This window comes from Mustela nivalis (assembly GCF_964662115.1).
Source record: "Mustela nivalis genome assembly, chromosome: 9".
Lineage (NCBI taxonomy): Eukaryota > Metazoa > Chordata > Mammalia > Carnivora > Mustelidae > Mustela > Mustela nivalis.
In genome coordinates this window covers 88,465,350-88,488,187 of record NC_139028.1, presented here as the reverse complement: position 1 = coordinate 88,488,187, position 22,838 = coordinate 88,465,350, and the positions used below count along the sequence as shown (strand labels likewise).

The 22,838-nt window shown below is 37.6% G+C and overlaps 1 long non-coding RNA gene across 2 annotated transcripts in view; it reads left to right on the top strand.

Annotated features, from left to right (window-relative positions):
- Nucleotides 1-4,235: 4,235 nt before the first annotated feature.
- Nucleotides 4,236-22,838, top strand: part of LOC309840803 — a 531,584-nt gene continuing 512,981 nt past the window's right edge. For both annotated transcript variants that reach the window (XR_014298802.1, XR_014298804.1), the window contains exon 1: nt 4,236-4,277. This is a non-coding gene — a long non-coding RNA (uncharacterized lncRNA). The remainder of the gene's footprint in view (nt 4,278-22,838) is intronic.

Here is a 22,838-nt window from a genome sequence, read left to right as displayed (position 1 = left end):
AGTCACAAGTGATAGGAGAGGGGTCCAGATGGGAAGCTGTTGATGTTCAAAGGTGAAATATGTGAGGGGGATCAGAGAGGGCTTCTTGGAACATTTTCATGACATTTAGCTGGCCCTTTAAAGAGGAAGGGGGATTTGGGCATGGAGGGAGATAGGCCCTGTGATCGGTGCTCCTGGCTCCTGAATGATCTCCCCACTGGCTTGCTTTCTGTGCCATAACCTGTGCGTTATCCAGTGCCAGGGTTTTTCGGTTAGCCTCTTGTAATCCAGCTTCTGGCTATGCTCATATATCATCAGGGATTAATATCCATTCCTGCAAACGGTACTCTGGTTGGATGCTTTTATACTTCTCAAAGTTATATGTAATTTAAATAGACTAACTTTGTTAATTTTTTAAAAGGCAAGTCATTTTTTTACCCCGTGAAATAACTTCTGGTAGTGAGATAGGTCCAATTAGAGTAATCTCATGCGGTTGGTTTGCAGAGATCTAGGCTCATTTTGGGGAAAGTCCTTGATGGGAATTATTCATGATCCATGGAATCAAGATTTTCTTTCAGAGAAAAAAGAAATGGTCAGATCTGTTTTTCTTTTAGGTGTGTGATGCTGGAAACCGTCTGTTTCCAGAGTTGGCCATACAGCTGGTTCCGTCTCTGTGATGCTGCATTATAGCCCCTCTTGAAAGCAGTTCAGCCTTCACTGGCCTCTGCAGCTCACTGAGGAACTGATTTAGAAAACCGACTCAGTATGCACAGGCTACTGAGCAGCTGTTTGGAGGTGCTGCCTTCTAACGGCTTAAACTTGAACTAGACTGAGAGTCCCCAAATGTAACATTTCCTCCTTATTTACCACCTAAATCATGCAATCTTTACCAAATTTGATTCAAGATATTTCCCACAGTCCTACTCTTGTTAATGTTAGAGTGACCACATTATCCGAATCCAAAGTTGGAATGTATTGTATGTCATAGGGTCCAATTTGGGGGCCTATCGTACCTAATGTATGTGTAAGTGTATAATATAATTATCTGTGCCTGTGTGGTTGTGTGTGCGCACACGCATTTAGCTCAAACCTGATTGGTTGCTGTGCCTTTATTACTATTAAATGGACCCTCTTCTTCTCTTTGGGCCTCAAAAAAAGTTTAATATCTTTAAATTGTAGCAGTGAAGTGTTGGTCTTAAGGTGGGCAAATCTGTGTACAGATACTAAGAGTTCTTAATTATTAATAGCTCTTAATGATGTAAGACGTTGTGTCTATGTTTGGGGGAATGTTCAGATAAGTGATTGTGTGGTTGTTTATTCCTGGCTCATAATAAACTGTGCTTGGGGGCTCGATTAATTTTGATTTGGGATCAAAACAGTTGTTTGTTGATGTGGCTTGGTTTCCCGTTGTTATCTGGACATCCTCCACCCTTAAAAAAAATCACAGTCTCTGAGATCTTGGTGATGAGGTCAGAGGGCAATATATGCCTCCCCAGGTAGGAGCCCGTGGCATCGTTTTGTTTCTGTCTTTGCATTCAGGATCCAACAAATAAGGATTTGTGGGGAAAGAAGTTTCTCTACCCTTGATCCTATGATCAGGTGTTGCTCATCTGAGTGGGACGGTTGGTGATGCATGGGTTACAGTGTATAGTGTCCCTGGCTGCCCCTCCCCACCCCACTACTCCCAACAATAGGCTGAAGTTTGCCTTAGACTGACTGTCCAGAAAATAAAAGTAAACCTTAACAAAAGATTGGGGCTTTGTGATATTTTAGATCCATTTGATGTATCTTTTGGAAGAGATCAGAAATTGAGAACGTGACAGGAATATATATATAGGTGGGTCCATATAACCAGGTATTTTTTCTCTTTCAAGATTTTACTTAAGTTCAAATTAACATATAGTATAGTACTGATTTCAGGAGTAGAACTGAGTGATTCATCCCTTACATATAAGACCCCGTGCTCATCACAATGAGTGACCTCCCTAGTGCCCATCATCCATTTAGGCCCCCCCCCACTTTCTCCAGCAGCCCTCAGTTTGTTTTCCAGAGTTCACTGTCTCTTATGGTTTATCTTTCTCTCGATTTTCATCTTACTTTAGTTTCCTTCCTTTCCCCTGTGTTCATCTGCTTTGTTTCTTAAATTCCACATTTGAGTGAAATCATACAATACTTGTCTTCCTCTGACTGGCTTATTTTGCTTGGTATAACACCCTCTAGCTCCATCCACATCATTGCAAATGGCAAGATTTCATTCTTTTTGATGGCTGAGTAATGTTCCATTGTGTGTATGTGTGTGTGTGTGTGTGTGTGTGTGTGTGTATAAAATATCTTCTTCAGCTGTTCATTGTGTAACCAGGTTTTGATATGTGTATAAATGGAAGGGTTGGGGGGAGTGTAAAAAGCTAGAATAGTTTTCTTCACCCCGCTGTCACCCTATTTTCTCACCCAGCTATTGTTTCACTGCATCTTAAGCTCTATCTGCTTTCTTTAAATATATGGATTTAGGTGGCACTAAAATGTTAGTCTGGTTGAGTGTTGGGTAGTGCTTATATTTGACTGATTTATTGATTACAGTTTTCAGGAAGCAGTGATGTTCATATTGTGAATCTACACCCATAAGTGTATACTTCTGTATGCTACCAATTGAGGACAGATTTGTGAATCATCTTGAGCAACATCACTCACTCTAAGAACTTCTATCTCTAAAGCATGGGGCTGATGCCTGGCTGGCTCTTTTGAAAGAACATGTGGTTCCATAACCTCAGAGTTGTGAGTTTGGGTACCACATTGAGTGTAGAAATTACTAAAAAAAGAAACTTAAAAAAACAAAGCATGGTGCTGAGAGCATCAAAAATCTTCTGTTGTCAAGCTTTTAGCTGTGCTGCTTTATTGACTCAAGTCTGTTTCTAACTTTAGAACTTGATCTATACTTTGCCTTTAGGCAAATATACAAATATACAGGTTTCTGTATACAAATATATGGGAACCTTAGAAATATAGTTTAATGTAGCCAAAATTCACTCTGAGGCAAGTTTTTGGAAGGTCCTAGCCCAGATTTCCATTTTCATTTACTTTTTTAAAAAAAATTGTTAAAAATTTATTTTCAGCGTAATAGTATTCATTGTTTTTGTACCACACCCAGTGCTCCATGCAATCTGTGCCCTCTCCAATACCCACCACCTGGTTCCCCCAACCTCCACCCTCCACCCCTTCAAAACCCTCAGATTGTTTTTCAGAGCCCATAGTCTCTCATGGTTCACCTCCCCTTCCAATTTCCCTCAACTCCCTTCTCTCTAACTCCCCATGTCCTCCATGCTATTTGTTATGCTCCACAAAGAAGTGAAACTGTATGATAATTGACTCTCTCTGCTTTTTCAGTTTTTATCAGATATACCAAAAGTTCCTCACTCTACCTCAGTGTTTGCATAATATAAGGTGAAATAGTAGGAAGCCTACATATGCTGCATATTTTTGTGGGCTGGAGGAAATGATAGTCTATGGCAGTTTTCCCAGAGCACCTCATAAGTAATTAATAGTTATTAATGAAAAAAGATGAGGTCATTTTTGAAAGATTGAGTTAAGTAAAACTACGATGGCATTTCTCAGAGCCTGCAATATGCTAATGTTTCAAGTGAAATTTCTTTAAGATTTATTTATTCATTTAGAGAGAGGGAGACAGAGTGAGCAAGTGGGGAGAGGGGCAGAGGAAGAGGGAGAATCCTGAAGCAGACTCCTTTCTGAGTGCACAGCCAGTATGGAGCTGGATACTAGGTCCCCGAGATCATGACCTGAGCCAAAATCAAGAGTCAATAACTTAACCTACTGAGTCACCCAGTTGCCCTGCATAGTGAATTTCTATGGACTTCCTGATTATTTTTAAAACAAACTTTCTTCCTCTACCCCTTTTTTTTTGCAAATCATCTCATTGATTTCTTGTTTCACAGAACAGAATTTGGTCAATACAGTTTATAGAAACCTGCAAAAGAATTTTTGACAATTTTTATTAAAATTCCATAATGTATCTCTTAAAGCTGGATTTTGAAGAGTCTAGATAAGTGCTTCTAAACCTTTAATGTATTTGCAAATTTGCTGGTAGTCTGTTCATATCCAGAATTTGATTCAGTTGGTCTCAGTGGGGGCAGTGATTTTGCATTTCTAACAAGCTCCCAGGTGACATTGATGCAACATGCTTTGCACTCCCAGGTGAAAAATGCTTAAATAGTTTCTGCTGCCTGGAATTTGGCAGGGAACCGGTTAGAGAGGCCTTTCCTTACCGGACAGAGAGTTGAAGCTGAGTAAGTAGTTATTCTGTTTATTTTTCTTTATAATTTTACCTGGCTAGGAGGGGTACACACACACACACACACACACACACACACACTCACTCATTAATTGAGAGTAGAATAGCAAGTAGCTATCTGTATTCACACTTGTTGTGTGTGTCTGAAGTATTCCATGGCTTTTCGAGAAGTCCCTAGTGGGAGAGCTTGAGTCTCTGTTCCATAAATAATAACTTTGAATGTTAAATACATATCCAGAATCCTTAGTTAGACGTATTCGTTTAACTCCTTACACATCTCAACATTCATGCACCCAGCCTTGGCCAAAGACTTGGCAGACTCCCTGTCAAAGTTTACCAGAAAAGGTTTATAATTATTTAATCTAAGGCTAAAATAACAAGATAAGGTTTGTCCTTGGGTTACCACTGCCATTTATTTGTGCTTCGATGTCCGAAGCGTTATCTGTAGAGAGGTTTCCAAGGCTATGGTTTGAGCCTGATGGGAAAAAGCGACAGAAATGGTTAGTGCTCTCTGTGCTGGACGCGAGAAAGGAAATACCCTCACAGAAGCTGGGCTGCTTATTTGTCATCCCTGATAAAACAGGAGGTTAAGCTGTCACCATGTTGTCAGCAGATGGTCTTTGCACCCTGTGCTTTGGTTCGCATCCATTGTCAAATACTTAAATATTGGCTAAATTGATTATAAAAATAATTTGCTTTGAATGCCACTTAATTTTTTTAATACTAGAATTGCTTTTGAAGCTTGTACTCAGAGTAACTGGCCAAGATTCCAGTGAAATATCCGGATTGTGCTAAAAATAAGTGTGATGTTATTCCTTTAAGCCCCTTCTCAGTGCTTGGACTGATGTCTCCTCAGATTCCTTGCTAACGAATTCTTCCTACTAGAGATTTATTTATAATTCAAAACTTCTATTTGTAAACAATTGATGGAGTTATGAAAAGTCTTTTCAGTAGGTTAAACATTTTCTGCAATTGCTTTTACACTTTGTTACAAAGTTAAGCTTTAGTCTAATCCTTAGTCCAACCAAAAATTTTAAATTGAGTCTGAATCATGATTTTATCATATTCCTTATAATTATATGTAGTATATAATTATATATCATATTTTTATTATATGTAATAAAGCATTAATATTAACAATTAGGATCTTTCTTTTATGTATTATATTGGTTTGTTGAAACAGAAAAGATTCAACAAAATATGGATGCCAGTGGGGCAGAGGGAACAGATTAAAATTATCCAGTGATTTACTCAAGTATAAACCAGAATTTTTTTTAAGAGAGATATAAAATATCCCGGGCATTTGTGGATATTCTTGTGTATATGTTCTTGTGTTGTTGGTGGTGTATATTGTTTGGCTTTTGTTTTCTTGTTCCCTATATAAGACCAAATAAGACCTTTTCTGACTTGGTATAGAAAGTCAGGAGAGAGCTGGCTGAGCTAACCTCCATTTCTAAGTTGTATATATAATCTGTTGGGCTACTCTTGTGTCCACCTCTTCGTAAATTTAGATGGCTGGCTTTGACTGCTATAACAAGGTATGTATCATAGCTATGTAATATAAGAATGCTAAATTTATCATAGCTGTACTACTGTAAATTCAGCGGTCGTTGCTGTATAATTACAATACTGCATTTGAAGAAAATAAAACAAATTCAAATACGTATACAGAATATTGTTTTCTCATTTGTGTATCAGGAAAGATGAAAATTCAGATTATTAGGCATAAATATTGGAGCCATTTGTGTCAGAGCTACTTGTAATCTTATGCTTACATTCTTATGTTTGTGTATTTGCTTTCATGAAGCTTTATATAAATCACATTGTCTAATGCATGGGGGAGAAGAGCTCAGAGCATGATGCATAATCCTCTTTGAGAGCAGGGACCATGTCTTCTATTTCTGTCCTTGTGCACCCTGCATTGGGCTCTCTGCAAAGCAAGTATATTGACTGAGGAATCCCCAAATCATGTATATTTGTCTTTGGACTATAAGCAGACATACAATCAGACAAAGGCAATAAGCAGAGTCTGAAACATGAAACAATTTAAGGAAAAATGGCAACCAAAAGTTAGTTTTGGTGGGAGAGGAGCCAAGAAAGAATGAAAAGTGTCAATTTAGTCAACACACATGCTAAATCAATTATTGTAATAAAATGTTACTGGAATTTGTTCAGAATTTTACATCTTACTTTTAAAAAATAAATACAGTTACATTCTTTTTTAGTTTGTCAGATACGGCTACACAATTTCTTCGAGTATGTTTTTCCTGTTTTGTGAGTCACTCTTCTGGGCTCAGCTTTACTGTTTCGTAGGCAGCCTGAGAATTAGGGTTGAAACAAACGGATTATCCACTCGTAGAATCAGCCTTCAGTTATCAGAAGTCATTACCACTTGTGAACAGACTGGGAGTTTTTAGCTTTAAAGAGAAATCAAAGGGAGTTTGAGTTTTAAGTATCCTTATGTAATACTTTATATAAAGAGGAAATATTTCACGCTGTAACCTGATGCTAGGCAATTTATTATGCATATATAATTGGTGCCTATGGTCAGCCCATGATATCATTGTCTTCTGTTTGTTCCAAGAGAATGATGGGAAAATAACATTAGAATGTGGAACTTTAGCCATGAACCTTAATTGAGTTTGCTTAAGTGCTACTTAAAAAAATTTTGCAGGAGATTTGAAACAGTGCCACAGCACTAATTGAAACATTAAACTCGCTTGTTTAAATATCTTTTTCCAAGGTCAAAGAAAGGCTTTACCAAGTTAAAAGATGCTACTATTCACAAGGGAAGACTCAGTATTTTATTCTCTCTACAAAATAAAGGCAATGGATATTGTGATTATGTGATGTAAGATTAGTCCTGGAAATTTATGGTTGACCTAAATTCATCTAGTGTAGACTTTTCTTCTTGGTTAGCCACCAAACCCCATTTTGTGAAGGAAAAGTCAGTGTACTGGGAGATTTCCTTAATCTGCTCCACGTCAGGGAGTGGATTCATGTTTGTAAAAAATCAGTTCTAAATCCTGTGCTTGCATGAAGCTGTCCCTCAAGGCAATAGTGTGTGGTTATCAACTTACTAAAAATAGTTTACATATATTAGTCTTTATTATATGCCAGAGAATGTAAAGCACTTTATATGCATTGTGTCATTTTATTCTCAGAACAACATAATGAAATATATTATTATCTGCATTTTCTTAAAGAGAGTACAAAATGAGGTTCAGAACTTGTCCGAGGCCATTTGATGGGAAGTGGTTGAAATGGGATGTGACCCCAGTTGGTCTGCCTCCAGGGTCCTTGCTTCTAACCAATATGTTAATATAGTTAATATGTTAATACTGTTATACAATATGTTAATACTTCCTCCAATAATATTTAGAACCAGCCAAAAATATATATGTTTTTAACAGAACCAAAAATCTTCATTTAAGCTGTGGTGGGATACATTTCTTTCATGAGGTGATTCATTTCTTTCATGAGTGGCATAAAACACAAAACGTGGCATCTGTGAATAGATTCAGCAATTTTTAAAATGCTTTTAGTCCTATAAGTCTACAAATTAGTAAAAACAGTTTTGTTGCAACTATTTTTCTTTTCCTTAGGACCTATTTCAAAACACTTTTCAGATAGAAAAGCAAATTCAGTTCAAAATTCAATTTCTAACCCAAATTGTCTTTTCAAAGCAATACCTAATTTTCTCTTTAAATGAGCTTATGGAATATATATTCAAAAGGGGCAGAAAATATCTTTTGAAAACTGTTCATGTATTCTCCTAAAAAGAAATCAGAAAACCAATGACAGTCTCAGTGAGATCTGTGGTTTTCCTCCCTTTTCTTCTTCCTGTATAAGCAGAGTGCTTTGGTGGGAAAAGGGGGCTTAATTAATTTGAGAAAACATGCTACATCACATTTACTGAGATGCTATCATAAGTAATTAAAACAAAATTGCTCTTGTCAAAATAAATGAATAAAATTGATGAGGCATTTTCTTTTATTTTGCAGATTTGTTCCACTTTATCACTAATTCATAAAATCCACAAAGGGTGAATTAGTTAAATTCTGCTGTTGTTGCACTGTTATGAAAGGAAACTAAAAATCAGAAGCCTATGCCAGGCCAAATGAATAGGCTAAGAGCTCATTTCTGTAAGTGTTCTAGATGAAAACGTATAAGGTCATGTACGATCTGAGGTCAAGGCAAAAATCATCATTAAAGTTCAGTATTTGTATGTAAATACTAGAATGATTTTCAACATAAGGGGCATTCAGAAAGTATTGAAAACAATACTTCTTTAATTGGAAAAAAATTGACTACCATCTCATGATACAAACCATAGAAGTAAAGCTGATAGATGTAAAGCTTGACCACATGTTCTAAGAGGTATTAGGGTGCTAGTGTGAGTGTTAAGTAAAAGGATATCCTACTGCGTATGACATAACATATTTGCATGTATCAAAACAGGGCTGAGGTTAAGAATGTTTTAGTAACATGGAACTGATTTCTCCAAAATGAGGTCGATGTCCCTGATTCTGTAAGGAAAAGAAAGTAATACTGGGGTAGGTCCTACTGTAGCTAGTATTTCTTTTTTTTTCTTTTTTTTTTTTTTTCCTTTTTGAAGATTTTATTTATTTGAAAGAGAGAAAGAGAGAATGAGAGAGAGAGCATGAGAGGACAGAGGTTAGTGGGAGAAGCAGACTCCCTGCCAAGCATCAGGGAGCCTGATGTGGGACTTGATCCCGAGACTCCAGGATCATGATTGGAGCCAAAGGCAGTCGCTTAACCCACTGAACCACCCAGGTTCCCTGACGTTACTCTCTCTTTTTTTTTTTTTTTTATTTTTTATAAACATATATTTTTATCCCCAGGGGTACAGGTGTAGCTAGTATTTCTAATTTAAAGCAAGCAAGAGCTGAAGTCCTCTGTTTATTAAGTACCTATTATTTTGAAGTTTTAGGTGGTATGGCAATACAAAAATATCCCCGGACCTGCTTTTCTGGTATATGAGATAAGCTCTTTAAATAATTACAATAGGATATAAAGCAGTATTTGTTGAAAGACATTCACATAAGATTTCTGTGATCAGAGTTCTTTTAAAAGATGGGTTTGAGACTTGTCTTTCAAGAGTGACACCAACCTTCCAAGCTTCCTTTGAATACAGAAACTCATACATCACCCTTTAGGATTATTCATTTTGGGTATTAGTCATGGGAAATCTGGCATTTTGACCTGGGCTCTTCCTAGCCAATCCAGTATTTCAGAAACTGTGACCGACTGGTTGTCTATAAACTCTTTGTGTTTGAGCTTTTAATGTGAGCATTGGGAAGCACAATAAAACCAATCTGGTGAAAACCCCATATCCTGTACTCTGATGTTCAACTTAAGCATTCATTCAATCAAATTACACTTTTGAACACCCTGTTGGGTGGTGAGAACACTATTCAATGTTGGTAGTATGAAGTTGAAGAATCACGTTAGACCCAAGGAAGAGAAAGACACGTGAGTGAACATAGTTGACACGTGCTAACATAAAGGTATCCAATATCATGGAAGCAGTAAGGAGTGACTGTTCAATAAATATTCTTGGAAGATGGCACATGTGATTTGAGGTTTGATGGGTAGGTAGTTCACTAAGCAATGGAGAAGGCAAAGGGGGTTCAGATAAAGGGAATAATCCATAAAAAGGCATGAGGAAGACGGCATGGTCAGGGAAAATTGTGAAGTGCCTGCATTATAGGGCAGGTGAAGGTGAATAATAGAAATTCATTGAGTCTTTTGGATATAGCTCTATTCAATCTCATCTCTGCTTTCCTTTCTAGCTCACTACCATCATCTTAGTTCAGACCTTCACATGGAAAGCTGACATTATAGAAAAGAATGTGAAGGTTATTTACCCCCAAAGTTACACCATCTCAATGAGTACAGACTGCCCTAACATTCCTAAGCACAGTTAAATTGATTAAGTTTGGATCTCTTTTCTTTTCCACTAGTGCCTGGTATGGAGTCTGGTTTGATAACTTGTTCTGGTTAAATGACTGAATATGAAATGTTGAAGAGTAGATAAAAATAAAACAAAATACTGGATAAAGATTCAAACTTCACATTTAACCTAGTGAGCTCAGCAGTGGTTTCTTGGAATATTGTGTTGAGATGGCATTTTGGAGCTACATACAGAATCAGTGGGAGAGTGTAGTGGTTAGTTGTCACATAGCACATTTGCTGAGAGATGAAATGATTATTCTGAGTCCAATAACTTGGAACAAAGAGCAGCTGGAAGGGGCTGCCTCCCCAGGGACCGCCAAGAACTGCAGACAACAAGTGCCTGGTGGGCTCTTGGTTTTATTATCGTAGGATGTACAGTATGCAGAAGCAAGGAAAAAGTAAGCAATCACGTGAGGGGCTGCGTACATGACTATCAGCCAGAGTCCTAGTGAGGGATTAATTAGGGGGCTGCAGGAGATCGTTGGCTTTTGCTGCACACGTACGGTTTTGCCATATATGCGTGTTGCTGTTCTTACTGTTTCTTTTACCTGCTGAGGTCTTGCTCTCAATTATAAAACTCTTCCAGGGACAAGGAAGGAGAGAAGGATGACATTGCTCTTTTCAACACTTCCTGTCCCCACCTTGCTCCCCACCAGTCTCTAACAGTTTTATGATTCTATGACTTTGTGCCATAGATATGCCGGAAAAAGAATGACAGTGGCTTGTGATTACCTATAAATTTAAGGCATAAAATATCTACTATAGCAGTGAAGGTTTTCTAATTCCTGACCCCTTTATACCTTTTCAGTCTCTTCTGTCTGTTTATATCTCAAAATAGGTATATTTTGGTAGCCATCTTCAGTCATCTGAACTGATCATTAACTTGTATCTCCTATAACCTTTATGGCCTGTATTATCATTATGGGATACAGTTGGATTACCTTCTTCATGTTTATTGTATATTTATTTGCCCTACCCCAACCCATTCCTCACTGAAGTCCCTTGGGATTTTGAAATTCATGTCATATACATATTATATCTTAAATGATCACTGAACATAGTACCTAACACATAGACATGCTCTAAAAGTATTGGAAGAATGAAAACATGAATAGTTTTCTATGCTTTTGTTTCCATTATACATATAATCTTATTTTTGCTTTGTTGAAATCTTACATGGTTTTTCCTCAGTGAGGGTAAAATGCCTTATAAAGGTTATCCGGGAAGTTTTTCTTAAAAACTGTTTTTATTCACAATATGAGAATTTCTGTCCTATGATGACAATGGATTTTTTTCTGCCCTCATTTGAAAGTTAGATCTGATTAATATAATTCATCTATTTGATCGTTTAAGAGCTTAATTTAACTTTAAAAATGTGCATCATATTTCCATTAAGATCCTAGGAATATTTACCACTTTAATATTTATCTTTGTCTTTGTTAATTCAACTATTTTTCAAAATCTAGATTTTTATGGGCAGCCCATTAACAGAAAGAAATAATTCTGAAGAGAAAATTCTACAAGAATTTTCATATTTTATGAATAGAAGTTCTTAAAAAAGGAAATTAATGAGGGTAATATGTCTTTTGTGTTATTGCTATCCATCTTACTATGTATATATTTGGGAAAAATTTATCTTTCATTTTGTCTCTCATATTTGATACTTATCCCAGATCAGTATCACTATTGTGACAATCACTTTGATTGTGGCAATGATTTAAGTTTTAATGCTAGTAACACATCTATTCCCCCTTTTCTAAACCAGAGACATTTGTTCTCTTTTCATTGCTGTCATGTCTATTATGAGAGAATTCTATTTCCTGCAAATGTACTTTTCCAATCACATTCTAAACCCACCCCTATTAAAACACACTGTTTCTATTTATCTGGTCAACATTACAAAATAATTACTCACTTTTTTGTTAACCCCCAAATATGTTACTATTTTTAATGTCTTAATTCTAAAGCTTTCAAATTTCAAAAAATGGGGCTTTTAGTATGTTTCAATTTATATAATAAAACAGGGATAAATTTAAATTCTGTATTATATTGCAATTGTATATTTTGTCTTCATCAGTTTGATCTATAGTGATTTTATGATTAGATTAGCATCTCTTTGAAAACACAGATATTTTGTTTTTTATAATTAATTATTTTAATAACATATAATGTATTATTTGCCCCAGGAGTACAGGTCTGTGAATTGTCAGGCTTACATACTACACAGCACTCACCATAGCACATATCCTCCCCAATGTCCATAAACCAAGCACCCTCTCCACCGCACCCCCCTCCAGAAACCCTCAGTCTGTTTTGTAAGATTAAGAGTCTCTTATGGTTTGTCTTCCTCCTGATGTCATCTTGTTTCATTTTTTCCTTCCCTACCCTGCAAAGCCCCCACTCTGCCTCTCAAAATTCCTCATATCAGAGATCATACAATAATTGTCTCTCTCTGATTGACTTATTTCGCTCAGCACAATACCCTCTAGTTCCATCCAAGTCGTTGCAAATGGCAAGATTTCATTTCTTTTGATGGCTGCATAGTATTCCATTGTAGATATATACCACATCTTCTTTATCCATTCATCTGTTGATGGACATCTAGGTTCTTTCCATAGTTTAGCTGTTGTGGAGATTGCTGCTATAAACATTCGAGTACACGTGCCCATTTGGGTCACTACATTTGTATCTTTAGGGTAAATACCCAGTAGTGTGATTGCTGGGTCATAGGGTACCTCTATTTTCAACTCTTTGAGGAGCCTCCATGCTGTTTTCTAGAGTGGTTGCACCAGCTTGAATTCCCACGAATCGTGTAGGAGGGTTCCCCTTTCTGGATAATGTTTTCTTATTCTGTATGACTTAGTCTGTCCATGATAAGGTGGAATCCATGTGCAATGCTTAATAAGCACTTAAGAAATTCTGATTAAAGAATTATAGAGGTTCTGAGGAGGTCTGTAGTATTATCTGCTTCAACTTCTTTTATTTTACTTTATTCTTAATTTTTTTCTATTTTGAATTTTTTTTTTCTTCTGAGTTTTTATTTGAATTCCAGTTCACATACAGTATAATATTAGCTTCAGGTGTAGAATTCAGTGATTCATCACTTCCGTATAACACCCAGGGCTCATCACAACAGGTGCACACCCTAATCCTCATCTCCTATTCCCCCGTCCCGTGCCCTGTCCCCACCTTCGCTCTGGTAACCATCAGTTTGTGCTCTATATTTAAGAATCTTGTTTCCTCGTTTGCCTTTTTTTTTTGTTTGTTTGTATGTTTTTTGTTTTTTCATTTTTTTTTTTCCTGCCCTTGTATTTGTTTGTTTCTTAAATTCCACACGTGGGTGAATTCGTATGGTATTTGTCCTTCTCTGACTGACTTATTTCACTTAGCATTATACTCTCTAGCTCTTTTATTTTATTTTAATTTTTAAAGATTTTACTTATTTATTTGAGAGAGAGAGTGCGTAAGTAGACAAAGGAGAAGGCAGAGGGACAGGGAGAAGCAGTCTCTCTGCTGAGCAGGGAGCCTGACACAGGGCTTGATCCCAGGACCTTGGGATCATGACCTGAGCCAAAGGCAGCTGTTTAACTGATGGAGCCTCCCAGGTGCCCTGCTCCTATATTTTAGAGGTGAGAAATCTCTCATCCCATATTTTCTCCCAAATATCCATAGCTTGCTATTGAATACAAAAACATACCAGAGTTTATTTTTTAGTATGTTATCTTTATTTTTGATGATGTAATATTATAATTTCCCCACTTAGTTCAGGTGGTTTGAAATGCAAAACAAATACCTCTGTGGTATATTTAAAGTGAATTTAAATTTCTTTCATTCAATTCTCTGTTGACTCAAACATATCCCTCAATCTTTCCATTCTCAACTCTACTACCACCACTTTAATCCCAGCCAGCAACTCCTCTTGCCTGCTTAGCATTAATTTTAAATTCCCTACAGTCAAAACACGGCCTGTGAATCTCGTACCTCGTACTACTTATCGAGGAGCAGTTATCATGAAGCATGGGCCCTGTCTATTGATATATGATATCAATTGATATCATACCAGAACATATTAACCACCTCTTAGACCTTTTAGGAGGTCTCTAAGTTACATAAATCAGCACATTGTATATCTAGTCCCAGTGCTTCCTTAGACAGATGAGAATCTGAGGTCAGGTAAGAGAAAGGATTTTGATACCACTATACAAGCAGTAAATAGAAGTGAAACAGATTCCAGTGTCCTTAACTCTGCTCATTTCCTTTTCATTTTGTTGTAGTTGTCTCTCAGGAGCACACACAGACAATGTCTGTGGTCACTTTGGTTGCTTGGACATGTTAAAAGTATATATTTGGTTGCTTGGATATGTTAAAGGTACATATTTGAGGATCCTTTATCATGATGTTTCAAAACTTGCCATTTTAATGTACTTTTTTCTACTCCCATAGCTAAATATAAGAACCTCATATTCTTTGTCTGTAAAATGGTGCCATTAATAATCCGTTGGGATTTTGTGAGGTTTAAAATGACCTATAAACACACACCCATGTATACATACATGCGTATGTATATATTTGGTTCGAATTGTGTCTAGAGGTAGCAAATAAGTGCTCAGCGATTATTACCTACAAATCAGATCTTCACAAAGTTTCATTTTTTTTCAAAATTTCATATATTTTTGACGTGTGAGTCCTAGAGGTAAGATTGGAATGATTTATAGGCTAGAAACAAAACGGCTTTCTCAAACATTGCCATTCATTTATTTCACAAACATTTATAGAATGCTCAGTGTGTATTTGCCACTGTAGTAGGCTCTGTGGGTTTTAAGATTGAGATAGTTCTCACCCTTACAGAACTTGTATCCCAGTGTAGGAGCCAAGCAAAGGACAGACAAATAGGAGTATAAATAAAATAGATTCAACTATAAAGTTCAAGGAAAAGAAAAAAAAAAAAAGCCCACAAGAAACAGAGTTAGAGAGTAACAGAAGGGACCTACTTTAAATAAAGTTTTCAGAGAAGGTCTTTATTTAAGCTGATTTCTAAAGAATGGGTAGGAGCTAGTCACGAAGTTGCAAGGGTGGGAGCATTCCAAGCAGAGAGCAACATGCAGTGATCCTAAGGTAGAAAAAAACTTGGAATATTCAAGGAACTCCAAGTAGACCCCGTGAGTTAGAGTATGGTGAACAAGGGAGGGATGGGGAGGAATTACATGGAAGAACTAGGCAGTGGGTTGACCTTGTGGAATCTTGTTGTTCATGGTAAGGAGTTTGTTTTTTATTCTGCAAGTATCAAGGAAAGACATTAGATTATTTCTAAACACCCTTGATCTAATAAAGTGAGGCATTAGAAAGGGAGGATTTCTGTTCTGTATTTCATAGAAACTTCATATCACTTTTTGTTTCCTGAGCGAAGTTCATATTTTTATCCTCTTCCCTCTGCCCTCTTCTTTCTTTCATCTCTGTTTACATTTTTTTCCTTTCTTTGCTGAAAGAACAGCTTCTCGTGTCAAAATCCCTCTCACAGATTTCCTCCACAATGAATTCCTATATAACCTTAAGAGTGTTAAACTGTCCATCCAACAGCTTTTTGGAGATGTTTTTCATTGTGAAATTGTAACAGTTTAAAACTACCCCATTGTGGAATTAATTATATTCGTATTGTAACAGTTTAAAACTATCTGTCCCACTTTGTTGTATATTCTCAGACTTAACTAAGGGTAGATTTGTTCTCTAGATAAACAGGTAATTTGTTTCAACATGTATTTATTTTCTCTTGCCTTTTCTAAAAGTAACTCAGGAGGAGAGCTTTTTAAAAATGGCATTCAGTGTCTTGGGGCATTCAGTTTTGTTTTCTTAGAGTCTCACAGACTTTTTCTGTACTCCTGTATTTTTCTTCTTCACTATTGAGATAAATATGGGCTTCTTCTCATGTGCTAACTGATCATTTGGAAGTCGTTGACTATACTGAGAAGGATCCGGTATTGGTACATGTTCTCAGCAAGACAGAAGATCATTATCAAATAGTGATGTCTGCTGCAGGCATGGGTGGAACAAGTGGGGTCTCGTGTGTTTGCCAGACGTTCTTTAGGACGTTAAACACTTCGTGTGGTGAATGTGAACACTTCATGTGGGGGATATCACACACTGAATTAAAATATAGTTTAGTATTGAATAAAGCACGGATTCCCACTTTAATGTTATACGGTACATCAGGACAAATATAATTATATTTTTATATTAAGAGAACATGATTTACATTACCTAAGAAGTTGGAAATATTGCTGAATATTTGGAGGCACCATTCTCGATAGATTTATAGAATAATAGGAGATAAGACATATATTTGTAAGTGACAGGAGAGGTAATCCTATTCAATATTCGCTTTGTTATCTAACAGCTATATGGGTGAAAAAAATTCCTGCAACATAAAACACCACAGTGGTCAAGAATATAGATTTTGCCATTAGATTTCTGAATAATTCTGTTTCGGGGACTCTCCGACTACGGCAGATAACTTCAGTTTGCCGCCTCGTGTTCTCTCTCTGCTCTTCTCTATCCTACTGTTTCGTTCCAGGAGGCTGATCTGTATGGAATAGATTGATAGTCACTTTGTTGTCTGATTTCTAGTTAGTGTAGCCTGTAGAAGCCCTGGAAGGACATCAAGGAGGAGGAGGAGCAGGACAGTATATGTGTATATATTTCCTTCTTGTGAGCTTGTTGAGGGCTGCCTTTATCTTCCTACTATAGATTTCCTCTCCCCTTAAGGTGGCCCATGATTCTCTCCTTACATGTAATGGTTCCCTCTCCTCTTTTCAGACCCAAATCCCCAACTCCAGGGTACCACATTATCCCTTACTGGTTTTGGAAATCCTGTCCACAACTTTGTAAATAGTCCCTTTGTTAACTCTTTAAATTATCCTGAACTTGGGTGTGCCATCTGGTTTCTAAAGGGACTCTGATGAACTAGCTGTATAATGTTGACAAAAAAAAGAAATTGCTTTGTTCTTCAGTACCCTCATCTATACAGTTTCTCAGACAAAGGTAGATTTGTCTCTCTATTCAATTTCTCAGACATTCTGCATCTATAAAATCAGGGGGTGGATTAGAATGATTGTGCTTAAACCTGATTTTCTGCAGCTCTAGAGATTCTGCTTCCATTGTCTTCCATACCCATTCCCCAGGACTAACTTTTACCTCCAAATGTATACTGAAGGTCTGAACAATTTTTTATTTGAAACCAGGACTCTATGACTAAAACAGCTTGGAAAGTGCTGTTCTCGGATTACTGTACGGATATTTCCCATCCTAAAAATCTATTACTCTGTCTGGCTATTATTTTTTGCACAGAAATGACTGTTCTTTGCATCACAGCCTCCAACCAGGGCCGATGATTTGGTAGGCTATCCAGGTTCATGATTTACCATCTGGGCAAAGGGAAGAGTCCAGTTAATTTTCCAGGATCATATTCTCTTTTACAAAATGTTCTCATGGCTTAGGGTAGAAAGCCCTGGGGGCCAATAACTGGAGAGTGAGTAGGAGATCAAAGGCTGCCTGGATTGGTTTCACTGTGGTCTCATTGGCACTCAGAGCCCTCTGGCAGTGATTGTCACTGGGCTGAACTCGGAACCTGGTCTAGAGTGGTTGTTAAATTTTGCATTTTGTTCAAGTCCAGGAACACTTTTGGCACATTCTACCTCTTGACTTTCTGCATCAACCCTCAGAGTTAACATCTTTTACTTCCTTTTCTATGTAAAGGAATGGAGGAGAGGTATGAGCAAATTTCTTGCATGTGCCGTAGGCTAGACATGCCCAGAGATTTACTGCAGTGTTGACTGGGATGATGAAACCCCCAGGAGCACGACCTATATAGCATGTTAAGGAAAAAAATCTTGAAAATTATCAATACAGTGGTTTAAGTTTGCTCTTTACAACCATGTTGTGCCTGGTTGTTCGTTTATTTAACACGTACTTGGCACATGTTTCAGAGACCTACCATGTGCCCAAGAGTGTAGTAGACATTGTGGAACATGAAAATGATTTTAATGAGACCCCTGAGCTGAAGAAGCCTCATGTTAGGGTGTATCCAGATACCAGCCATATGATTGGCTGCCTACACAGAGCTTCCTGATGTGCTTGTCCCCCAGAGGAAAACCTGAGGGAATGAGTAGGCTGGGACGCCTAGGGGCTGGTCTGGGGAACTACTTGGTTTTTCATTTCTTCAGTACATCTCTGGCTCTATCTCAGGACAAGAGTCTATTTTACTTGTACTTTCATTTTCCTATATCTTTCATTGCTAAAATCCAATGTCCTTTACTTCACACATTTTTGCTGCCACAATATACCCCTATCCTTTTTAGTGCTTTCCCTCTGTCCCCTCCCTCCCCCATCCCCCTTCCCCTCCATCTTCCTTCCTTCCTGCTATGGGGGGGTGGGGGGTGGTGGGGGGATGGAGGTGGGGGTGGTACGGGGGTGGGAGGTGGTGGGGGTGAGGGGTGTAGGGAATCTATCTTTTTTCCTCCTTCTCATTCCATCTGTGACCCAGTAAAAGACCCTAATCGTACTTAAATCTATATAGGGGAAGAAAGGTCAGAAGATTTGAAGGAAATTTAGACAGTGTCCTGCCTGCAGCCGCTGGGCCCCTGTAATCACTGTCAGGAGTCAGCACACATGTTTTCTGCTTCTCTTGTTTTTCTAAGTATGGATATCCAAAGTGTTTACAAAAAGTAAAGCTTTGTTAATTTATTAGGAACTTTCACTACATTTTTGGGAGAGGGCACTCACAAAAAAGGGGGAGAAACATATCCACATGGTTATGAGGCATTTGAACTTAATGCTATGGGATATACTTCTTTTTTTTTTTTTTAAGATTTTATTTATTTATTTGACAGAGATCACAAGTAGGCAGAGAGACAGGCAGAGAGTGAGGAGGAAGCAGGCTCCCTGCTGAGCAGAGAGCCTGATGCGGGGCTCCATCCCAGGACCTTGAGATCATGACCTAAGCTGAAGGCAGAGGCTTTAACCCACTGAGCCACCTAGGTGCCCCTATCGGATATACTTCTATGATGATGGAATTGTGGATTGTGGAAGGTGTATCAGGCAAAAAACCCCCAAACAAACAAAAAAAACCCCCACAAAAACCAAAAGAAAGAAACCCGTACTTACTGAAAACTCAAAGTTTGTCTTGTTTTCACTCCACTTTGACCAGCGTGAGTTATGGCAACCACTTTCCTTGACTGTGACCAGTTATTTGCCTGTCTGTCTGTAACACTCTAAATTTTTATCAAGAAGATGGGGGAGGGGTGCCTCTTATTTGCATGTTCAATGCTTAACATGATATCAGGCACATAGTAGGTACTCAGTAAATGTTAAAGAATGAAGGATAAATTGCAAAGTGTATATTGAGGATAGGGTTATCTAGTTTGACAGGGACAAGGATTTGATAGAGAAGTGGGGTCTAATGTTAGAAAGTAGACTGGAATAGGTTATGGAGGCATTAAATAGACTATGCGGAACTACTAAGGTTGTGGAGTGAGCAAGTGTCAATAAGAAATTAGTCTTCAAGAAGGTGGATGTGGTAGCAGGAGGCAGTATAGATTGGTGGAAGGGGTAGATGGAAGGTATGGATATCAGTGATGGGACAAATAAAGAACTGGTGTCTAAAGGATACAAACATTATTTAACAGCTTAATACCCTGAATAACTAGCTTCAATCTTCTTTTCCCTCCAGAATACTATCATTCTGTCCAGTCCTGAATCCTACTCTGCCCCTTAGGTAACTTGTCCAAGATTAAGGGAATACTAAGTCCTTTAAATTAATTTCCATATATTTAATATGAAGATTGATGGAAAAAAAAACTAACATATTTGGATGGTGCTTGATGAGTGGGAAATAGTGCTTGCTAATAACTGTTAGTATTGTTTTTATTACTAGTGAAGGCGCCAAGTAACAGTTTAATGCTATAGGGAGGAATGCATCTTCTACACAACTTTTTTCCAGTGTATTTTTTTTCCCCTTCAGTGTATTCTAAGTCAAAGAACTGCATCATGATGCATAATATTTGATTGATTTAATGAAAATGATACCTTCCCTTTTATCTATTAGCAGCAGAAGGAAATGATTTCAAGCAAATATGACATATGAAGGACTCAAAGGTGATTAGGGGATCATGGAAAAACTAGGCCAAAATTTATCTCAGAGAAGCAGTGTGACCTTGGGCAAGTCACTTCATCATTATATGTCTCCATTTTCCTTAGCTAGAAAATAAAGGGGTTGAACCAAATGATCTTTTAAGTTCCTTCCCAACTAGATATTAAATTATTTTTCAAGTTGCTCATTAAATTTCCAAGCTCTATCCAACAGCTCATTATGTAGCCTACTTGCTCTTTTGATGTCTTTATTTTTCACACCATTTTTCAGTCTAGGTTTTCATTTGGTACACTTTCAGTAGTACTACAGTTTTTTGAATATTGCTTTCTGTAGGTGATAGCTGTGAGTGTGTGTGTGGGGGGGGGGAGAGAGACAGGTGAAGAGAGAGAGAGAGGGAGAAGTAAGGGGAGAGAGAGAAAGAGAGAGAATGAGGGAGAGAGGACATTTTGGCTAGGCCCTAGAGCCCAAACATTGTTGGTAGAGAGGATTGCTTTAACAGTTTTCTCAAATATCTATTGACTTTTGCAGCTTGAATGCTGCAGGGTAAAATTAGGCAATATCATTCTTGCTTGACTTTCTTGGCATTTACTAATTTACATGAGAAGGAAGAGCTTCTAGAGAAAAGAGATTGGACCTAACTCTTTCTTTGGGGTTCAAAGAAAGTTATTGAACTATATCTGATGGATTAGGATGGCCTTGATAAAGGCCAAATTGTGGAAAAAAGCAATGGGGTGTTTAAAAGGCAAACCATAAGTGACTCTTAATCTCACAAAACAAACTGAGGGTTGCTGGGGGGAGGGGGTTTGGGAGAAGGGGGTGGGATTATAGACATTGGGGAGGGTATGTGCTTTGGTGAGTGCTGTGAAGTGTGTAAAACTGGTGATTCACAGACCTGTACCCCTGGGGATAAAAATATATGTTTATAAAAAATAAAAAATTAAAAAAAAATAAATAAAAACCTTAACACATGAACATTTCTTCTTTAAAAAAAAAAAAAAAAAAAAAAAGGCAACTCCTCTTGGAGGCATAAAAGGTCCTGACCTGATTTTCACAGAACTAGAATAATCCTAAAATTTGTATGGAACAAATTTGAATAGCCAAATCCGAATAGCCAAAGCAATCTTGAGAAAGAAGAACAAAGCTGAGAGTATCACAATCCCAGGTTTTAAGATATACTACAAAGCTGTAATAATCAAAACAGTATCGTACTTTCATAAAAACAGACACACAGATCAATGTAACAGAATAGAGAGCCCAGAAATAAACCCTTACATATATGGTCAATTAATCTGTGACAAAGGAGGTAAGATTATACGATGAGGAAGACTGTTTCTTCAATGCATGGTGCTGGGAAAACTGGACAGTTAGGTGTGAAAGAATAAAACTGGAAAACTTTATAACACCATACATAAAAATAAACTCAAAATGGATTAAAGACCTACATTTGAGACCTGAAACCATAAAACTCCTAGAAGAGAACATGGGCAGTAATTTCTTTGACCATTGGGCATGGAAATGTTTTCCAAGATAGGTCTCCTCAGGTAAGGGAAACAAAAGCAAAATTAAACTAATGGGACTACACTAAAATTAAAAGGTTTTGCACCGTGAAGGAAACCATCCTCAAAGCATAAAGCAGAAAGGCAACCTGCTGAATGGAAGGAGATATTTGCAAATGATATATTCAATACAGGGTTAATATAAAAAAATATATAAAGGACTTATACAAGTCAACACCCAAACCCCCCCCAAATAATTCAGTAAAAAAATAGACAGAGGGCCTGAAGAGACATTTTTCCAAAGAAGACATACAGATGGCCAATAGACACTGAAAAGATGCTTAATACCACTAGTCATGAGGGAAATGCAAATCAAAACCACAGTGAACTATCCCTTTACAACTGTCAGAATGGCTAGAATAAAAAAGACAAGAAATAACAAGTGTTGGAGAGGGATGTGGAGGAAAAGAAACTCTTATACACAGTTGGTGGGAATGCACATTGGTGCATCACTATAGAAAACAGTTTCCTCAAGAAATGAAAAATAGAACTGCCATACCATCCAGTAATTTCACTCCTGGGTATTTATTCAAAGAAAATGAAAATACTTGAAAATATATATGCACCCCTGCTTGCAGCATTATTTACAGTAGCCAAGATATGGAAGCAATCCAAATGACTATCAATAGATGAACTGATAAAGAAGTGGGGTGTGTACATACACACACACACACACACATAATGGAATGCTAGTCATAAGAAGGATGAGATTGTGCTATTTGCAACAATCTGGATGGATGAGAGAGTATTATGCTAAGTGAAATAAGTTGATCAGGGGCACCTGGGTGGCTCAGTGGCTTAAGCCTCTGTCTTCAGCTCAGGTCATGATCCCAGGGTCCTGGGATCAAGCCCTGCATCAGGCTCTTCACTCACCAGGGAG